This window comes from Narcine bancroftii, unplaced genomic scaffold (genome assembly GCF_036971445.1).
Source record: "Narcine bancroftii isolate sNarBan1 unplaced genomic scaffold, sNarBan1.hap1 Scaffold_158, whole genome shotgun sequence".
Lineage (NCBI taxonomy): Eukaryota > Metazoa > Chordata > Chondrichthyes > Torpediniformes > Narcinidae > Narcine > Narcine bancroftii.
Genome location: NW_027211893.1, coordinates 10681486 through 10690153, shown reverse-complemented (window position 1 = coordinate 10690153; position 8668 = coordinate 10681486).

Genomic DNA, 8668 nt, shown 5'->3' with positions numbered 1-8668 from the left:
ATTCCCCGCGTTCTATTCCCTGCCTCTGATTCCCCGCATGTGATTCCCCATCTCTGATTCACCACCTCTGATTCCCCACCTCTGATTCCCCATATCTAATTCCCCGCCTCTGTTTGCCCGACTCTGATTCCCCGCCTCTGTTTCCCCATATCTGATTCCCCGCCTCTGAATCCCCAACTCTGATTCCCTGCCTCTGATTCCCCAGCTCTGATTCCCCGCCTTTGATTCCCCCGTCTGATTCCCAGCCTCTGAAAACCCGTGTCTGATTTCTTGCCTCTGATTCCCCGCCTCTGATTCCCCATCTCTGATTCACAGCCTCTGATTCCCCACCTCTGATTCCCCATCTCTGATTCCGCACATCTGATTCCCTGCCTCTGATTCCCCGACTCTGATCCCCACCTCTGATTCCCCAGCTCTGATTCCCCGCCTCTGATTCCCCAACTCTGATTCCCCGCCTCTGATTCCCCAGCTCTGATTCCCCGCCTCTGATTCCCCGTGTTTGATTCCCTGCCTCTGATTCCCCGCCTCTGATTCCCCATCTCTGATTCACCGCCTTTGATTCGCCACCTCTGATTCCCCATATCTGATTACTCGCCTCTGTTTCCTCGCGTCTGATTCCCCGCCTCTGATTCCCCATATCTCATTCCCCGCCTCTGATTCCCCATCTCTGATTCCCGGACTCTGATTCCCCACCTCTGATTCCTGGCCTCTTATTCCCGGCATCTGATTCCGGCCTCTGATTCCCGGCCTCTGATTCCCTGCTTCTGATTCCCCATCTCTGATTCCACAAATCTAATTCCCTGCCTCTGATTCCCCACCTCTGATTCCCCATATCTGATTCCCCGCCTCTGTTTCCCCGCCTCTGATTCCCCGCCTCTGTTTCCCCATATCTAAGTCCCCGCCTCTGATTCCACAACTTTGATTCCCCACCTCTGATTCCCCAGCTCTGATTCGCCACCTCTGATTCCCCGCCTCTGATTCCACATCTCTGATTCCCCATCTCTGATTCCCCAATTCTGATTTCCCGCCTCTGATTCCCCAGCTCTGATTCCTCGCCTCTGATTCCCTTCCTCTGATTCCCAACCACTCATTCCCCACCTCTGATTTCCCATATTGATTCCCTGTGTCTGATTCCCCGCCTCTGATTCCCCAACTCTGATTCCCCGCCTCTGATTCCCCAGCTCTGATTCCCCGCCTCTGATTCCCCGTGTTTGATTCCCTGCCTCTGATTCCCGGCCTCCGATTCCCCATCTCTGATTCACCGCCTTTGATTCGCCACCTCTGATTCCCCATTTCTGATTCCCCGCCTCTGTTTCCCCGCCTCTGATTCCCGGACTCTGATTCCCCACCTCTGATTCCCGGCCTCTTATTCCCGGCATCTGATTCAGGCCTCTGATTCCCGGCCTCTGATTCCCTGCTTCTGATTCTGATTCCCTGCCTCTGATTCCCCATCTCTGATTCCGCACATCTGATTCCCTGCCTCTGATTCCCCACCTCTGATTCCCCATATCTGACTCCCCGCCTCTGTTTCCCCGCCTCTGATTCCACGCCTCTGTTTCCCAATATCTAAGTCCCCGCCTCTGATTCCCCAACTCTGATTCCCCACCTCTGTTTCCCCAGCTCTGATTCCCCGCCTCTGATTCCCCGCATCTGATTCCCTGCATCTGATTCCAAGCCTCTGATTCCCTGCCTCTGATTCCCAACCTCTGATTCCCCACCTCTGATTCCCCATATCTGAATCCCCGCCTCTGTTTCCCCGCCTCTGATTCCCCACCTCTGTTTCCCCATATCTGATTCCCGGCCTCTGATTCCCCGCCTCTGATTCCCCGCCTCTGATTCCCTGCCTCTGATTCCCCATCTCCGATTCCGCACATCTGATTCCCTGCCTCTGATTCCCCGCCTCTGATTCCCCGCCTCTGATTCGCTGCCTCTGATTCCCAACCTCTGATTCCACACCTCTGATTCCCAATATCTGATTCCCCGCCTCTGTTTCCCCGCCTCTGATTCCCCTCCTCTGATTCCCCAACTCTAATTCCCCGCCTCTGATTCCTCAGCTCTGATTCCCCGTGTTTGATTCCATGCCTCTGATTCCCTGCCCTGATTCCCCATCTCCGTTTCACCGCCTTTGATTCGCCACCTCTGATTCCCCATATCTGATTCCCCGCCTCTGTTTCCCCGCCTCTGATTCCCTGCCTCTGATTCCCAACCTCTGATTCCACACCTCTGATTCCCCATATCTGATTCCCCGCCTCTGTTTCCCCGCCTCTGATTCCCTGCCCCTGTTTCCCCATATCTGATTCCCTGCCTCTGATTCCCCAACACTGATTCCCTGCCTCTGATTCCCCAGCTCTGATTCCCCGCCTCTGATTTCCCGTGTTTGATTCCCTGCCTCTGATTCCCCGCCTCTGATTCGCCATCTCTGATTCACCGCCTTTGATTCGCCACCTCTGATTCCACATATCTGATTCCCCACCTCTGTTTCCCCGCTTCTGATTCCCCGCCTCTGATTCTCCATATCTCATTCCCCGCCTCTGAATCCCCATCTCTGATTCCCGGACTCTGATTCCCCACCTCTTATTCCCGGCCTCTTATTCCCAGCATATGATTCCCGGCCTCTGATTCCCGGCCTCTGATTCCCCGCTTCTGATTCTGATTCCCTGCCTCTGATTCCCCATCTCTGATTCCGCACATCTGATTCCCTGCCTCTGATTCCCCACCTCTGATTCCCCATATCTGATATCCCGCCTCTGTTTCCCCACCTCTGATTCCCCGCCTCTGTTTCCCCATATCTAATTCCCAACCTCTGATGCCCCAACTCTGATTCCCTGCCTCTGATTCCCCGCGTTCTATTCCCTGCCTCTGATTCCCCGCCTGTGATTCCCCATCTCTGATTCACCACCTCTGATTCCCCACCTCTGATTCCCCATATCTAATTCCCCGCCTCTGTTTGCCCGCCTCTGATTCCCCGCCTCTGTTTCCCCATATCTGATTCCCCGCCTCTGAATCCCCAACTCTGATTCCCTGCCTCTGATTCCCCAGCTCTGATTCCCCGCCTTTGATTCCCCCGTCTAATTCCCAGCCTCTGAAACCCCGTGTCTGATTTCTTGCCTCTGGTTCCCCGCCTCTGATTCCCCATCTCTGATTCACAGCCTCTGATTCCCCACCTCTGATTCCCCATCTCTGATTCCGCACATCTGATTCCCTGCCTCTGATTCCCCGACTCTGATCCCCACCTCCGATTCCCCAGCTCTGATTCCCCGCCTCTGATTTCCCGTGTTTGACTCCCTGCCTCTGATTCCCCGCCTCTGATTCCCCATATCTCATTCCCCGCCTCTGATTCTCCATCTCTGATTCCCGGACTCTGATTCCCCACCTCTGATTCCCGGCCTCTTATTCCCGGCATCTGATTCCGGCCTCTGATTCCCGGCCTCTGATTCCCTGCTTCTGATTCCCCATCTCTGATTCCGCAAGTCTAATTCCCTGCCTCTGATTCCCCACCTCTGATTCCCCATATCTGATTCCCCGCCTCTGTTTCCCGGCCTCTGATTCCCTGCTTCTGATTCTGATTCCCTGCCTCTGATTCCCCATCTCTGATTCCGCACATCTGATTCCCTGCCTCTGATTCCCCACCTCTGATTCCCCATATCTGATTTCCCGCCTCTGTTTCCCCGCCTCTGATTCCCCGCCTCTGTTTCCCCATATCTGATTCCCCGCCTCTGAATCCCCAACTCTGATTCCCTGCCTCTGATTCCCCAGCTCTGATTCCCCGCCTTTGATTCCCCCGTCTGATTCCCAGCCTCTGAAACCCCGTGTCTGATTTCTTGCCTCTGATTCCCCGCCTCTGATTCCCCATCTCTGATTCACAGCCTCTGATTTCCCACCTCTGATTCCCCATCTCTGATTCCGCACATCTGATTCCCTGCCTCTGATTCCCCGACTCTGATCCCCACCTCTGATTCCCCAGCTCTGATTCCCCGCCTCTGATTCCCCAACTCTGATTCCCCGCCTCTGATTCCCCAGCTCTGATTCCCCGCCTCTGATTCCCCGTGTTTGATTCCCTGCCTCTGATTCCCCGCCTCTGATTCCCCATCTCTGATTCACCGCCTTTGATTCGCCACCTCTGATTCCCCATATCTGATTCCTCGCCTCTGTTTCCCCGCCTCTGATTCCCCGCCTCTGATTCCCCATATCTCATTCCCCGCCTCTGATTCCCCATCTCTGATTCCCGGACTCTTATTCCCCACCTCTGATTCCCGGCCTCTTATTCCCGGCATCTGATTCCGGCCTCTGATTCCCGGCCTCTGATTCCCTGCTCCTGATTCCCCATCTCTGATTCCATGCATCTGATTCCCAGCCTCTGATTCCCAGCCTCTGATTCCCAACCTCTGATTCCCCACCTCTGATTCCCCATATCTGATTCCCCGCCTCTGTTTCCCCGCCTCTGATTCCACGCCTCTGTTTCCCCATATCTGATCCCCGCCTCTATTTGCCCGCATCTGATTCCCCGCCTCTGTTTCCCCATATCTGATTCCCCGCCTCTGAATCCCCAACTCTGATTCCCTGCCTCTAATTTCCCAGCTCTGATTCCCCGCCTCTGATTCCCCGCGTCTGATTACCGGCCTCTGATTCCCCGCCTCTGATTCCCCATCTCTGATTCACAACCTCTGATTCCCCACCTCTGATACCCCATATCTGATTCCCCGCCTCTGTTTCCCCGCCTCTGATTCCCCACCTCTGATTCCCAATATCTGATTCCCCGCCTCTGATTCCCCACCTCTGATTCCCCAGCTCTGATTCCCCGTGTTTGATTCCATGCCTCTGATTCCCTGCCCTGATTCACCATCTCTGTTTCACCGCCTTTGATTCGCCACCTCTGATTCCCCATATCTGATTCCCCGCCTCTGGTTCCCCGCCTCTGATATCCTGCCTCTGATTCCCAACCTCTGATTCCACACCTCTGATTCCCCATATCTGATTCCCCGCCTCTGTTTCCCCGCCTCTGATTCCCTGCCCCTGTTTCCCCATATCTGATTCCCTGCCTCTGATTCCCCAACTCTGATTCCCCGCCTCTGATTCCCCAGCTCTGATTCCCCGCCTCTGATTTCCCGTGTTTGATTCCCTGCCTCTGATTCCCCGCCTTTGATTCCCCATCTCTGATTCACCGCCTTTGATTCGCCACCTCTGATTCCACATATCTGATTCCCCACCTCTGTTTCCCCGCCTCTGATTCCCCGCCTCTGATTCTCCATATCTCATTCCCCGCCTCTGAATCCCCATCTCTGATTCCCGGACTCTGATTCCCCACCTCTGATTCCCGGCCTGTTATTCCCAGCATATGATTCCCGGCCTCTGATTCCCGGCCTCTGATTCCCCGCCTCTGATTCTGATTCCCTGCCTCTGATTCCCCATCTCTGATTCCGCACATCTGATTCCCTGCCTCTGATTCCCCACCTCTGATTCCCCATATCTGATATCCCGCCTCTGTTTCCCCACCTCTGATTCCCCGCCTCTGTTTCCCCATATCTAATTCCCAACCTCTGATGCCCCAACTCTGATTCCCTGCCTCTGATTCCCCGCGTTCTATTCCCTGCCTCTGATTCCCCGCCTGTGATTCCCCATCTCTGATTCACCACCTCTGATTCCCCACCTCTGATTCCCCATATCTAATTCCCCGCCTCTGTTTGCCCGCCTCTGATTCCCCGCCTCTGTTTCCCCATATCTGATTCCCGGCCTCTGATTCCCCGCCTCTGATTCCCCGCCTCTGATTCCCTGACTCTGATTCCCAATCTCCGATTCCGCACATCTGATTCCCTGCCTCTGATTCCCCGCCTCTGATTCCCCGCCTCTGATTCCCTGCCTCTGATTCCCAACCTCTGATTCCCCACCTCTGATTCCCCGTGTTTGATTCCCCGCCTCTGTTTCCCCACCTCTGATTCCCCGCCTCTGATTCCCCAACTCTAATTCCCCGCCTCTGATTCCCCATATCTGATTCCCCGCCTCTGTTTCCCCGCCTCTGATTCCCCGCCCCTGTTTCCCCATATCTGATTCCCTGCCTCTGATTCCACAACTTTGATTCCCAGCCTCTGATTCCCCAGCTCTGATTCCCCGCCTCTGATTCCCCGTGTTTGATTCCCTGCCTCTGATTCCCCGCCTCTGATTCCCCATCTCTGATTCACCGCCTTTGATTCGCCACCTCTGATTCCCCATATCTGATTCCCCACCTCTGTTTCCCCGCCTCTGATTCCCCGCCTCTGAATCTCCATATCTCATTCCCCGCCTCTGAATCCCCATCTCTGATTCCCGGACTCTGATTCCCCACCTCTGATTCCCGGCCTCTTATTCCCAGCATCTGATTCCCCAACTCTAATTCCCCGCCTCTGATTCCCCATATCTGATTCCCCGCCTCTGTTTCCCCGCCTCTGGTTCCCCGCCCCTGTTTCCCCATATCTGATTCCCTGCCTCTGATTCCACAACTTTGATTCCCAGCCTCTGATTCCCCAGCTCTGATTCCCCGCCTCTGATTCCCCGTGTTTGATTCCCTGCCTCTGATTCCCCGCCTCTGATTCCCCATCTCTGATTCACCGCCTTTGATTCGCCACCTCTGATTCCCCATATCTGATTCCCCACCTCTGTTTCCCCGCCTCTGATTCCCCGCCTCTGATTCTCCATATCTCATTCCCCGCCTCTGAATCCCCATCTCTGATTCCCGGACTCTGATTCCCCACCTCTGATTCCCGGCCTCTTATTCCCAGCATCTGATTCCAGGCCTCTGATTCCCGGCCTCTGACTCCCCGCTTCTGATTCTGATTCCCTGCCTATGATTCCCCATCTCTGATTCCGCACATCTGATTACGTGCCTCTGATTCCCCACCTCTGATTCCCCATATCTGATTCCCCGCCTCTGTTTCCACGCCTCTGATTCCCCGCCTCTGTTTCCCCATATCTAATTCCCCACCTCTGATGCCCCAACTCTGATTCCCCGCCTCTGATTCCCCAGCTCTGATTCCCCGCCTCTGATTCCCCATATCTGATTCCCCGCCTCTGATTCCCAACTATGATTCCCCGCCTCTGATTCCCCAGCTGTGATTCCCTGCCTCTGATTCCCCGCGTTCTATTCCCTGCCCCTGATTCCCCGCCTGTTATTCCCCAGCTCTGATTCCCTGCCTCTGATTCCCCGCGTTCTATTCCCTGCCCCTGTTTCCCCGCCTCTGATTCCCCGCCTCTGTTTCCCAATATCTAAGTCCCCGCCTCTGATTCCCCAACTCTGATTCCCCACCTCTGATTCCCCAGCTCTGATTCCCCGCCTCTGAATCCCCGCATCTGATTCCCTGCATCTGATTCCAAGCCTCTGATTCCCTGCCTCTGATTCCCAACCTCTGATTCCCCACCTCTGATTCCCCATATCTGATTACCAGCCTCTGTTTCCCCGCCTCTGATTCCCCGCCTCTGTTTCCCCATATCTGATTCCCGGCCTCTGATTCCCCGCCTCTGATTCCCCGCCTCTGATTCCCTGCCTCTGATTCCCAACCTCTGATTCCCCACCTCTGATTCCCCATATCTGATTACCAGCCTCTGTTTCCCCGCCTCTGATTCCCCGCCTCTGTTTCCCCATATCTGATTCCCAACCTCTGATTCCCCACCTCTGATTCCCCGTGTTTGATTCCACGCCTCTGTTTCCCCACCTCTGATTCCCCGCCTCTGATTCCCCAACTCTAATTCCCCGCCTCTGATTGCCCATATCTGATTCCCTGCCTCTGTTTCCCCGCCTCTGATTCCCCGCCCCTGTTTCCCCATATCTGATTCCCTGCCTCTGATTCCACAACTTTGATTCCCAGCCTCTGATTCCCCAGCTCTGATTCCCCGCCTCTGATTCCCCGTGTTTGATTCCCTGCCTCTGATTCCCCGCCTCTGATTCCCCGTCTCTGATTCACCGCCTTTGATTCGCCACCTCTGATTCCCCATATCTGATTCCCCACCTCTGTTTCCCCGCCTCTGATTCCCCGCCTCTGATTCTCCATATCTCATTCCCCGCCTCTGAATCCCCATCTCTGATTCCCGGACTCTGATTCCCCACCTCTGATTCCCGGCCTCTTATTCTCAGCATCTGATTCCAGGCCTCTGATTCCCGGCCTCTGACTCCCCGCTTCTGATTCTGATTCCCTGCCTCTGATTCCCCATCTCTGATTCCGCACATCTGATTACCTGCTTCTGATTCCCCACCTCTGATTCCCCATATCTGATTCCCCGCCTCTGTTTCCACGCCTCTGATTCCCCGCCTCTGTTTCCCCATATCTAATTCCCCACCTCTGATGCCCCAACTCTGATTCCCCGCCTCTGATTCCCCAGCTCTGATTCCCCGCCTCTGATTCCCCGCATCCGATTCCCCATATCTGATTCCCTGCCTCTGTTTCCCCGCCCCTGATTCCCCGCCTCTGTTTCCCCATATCTGATTCCCCGCCTCTGATTCCCAACTATGATTCCCCGCCTCTGATTCCCCAGCTCTGATTCCCTGCCTCTGATTCCCCGCGTTCTATTCCCTGCCCCTGATTCCCCGCCTGTGATTCCCCATCTCTGATTCACCACCTCTGATTCCCCACCACCGATTCCCCATATCTAATTCCCCTCCTCTGTTTGCCCGCCTCTGATTCCCCGCCTCTGTTTCCCCATA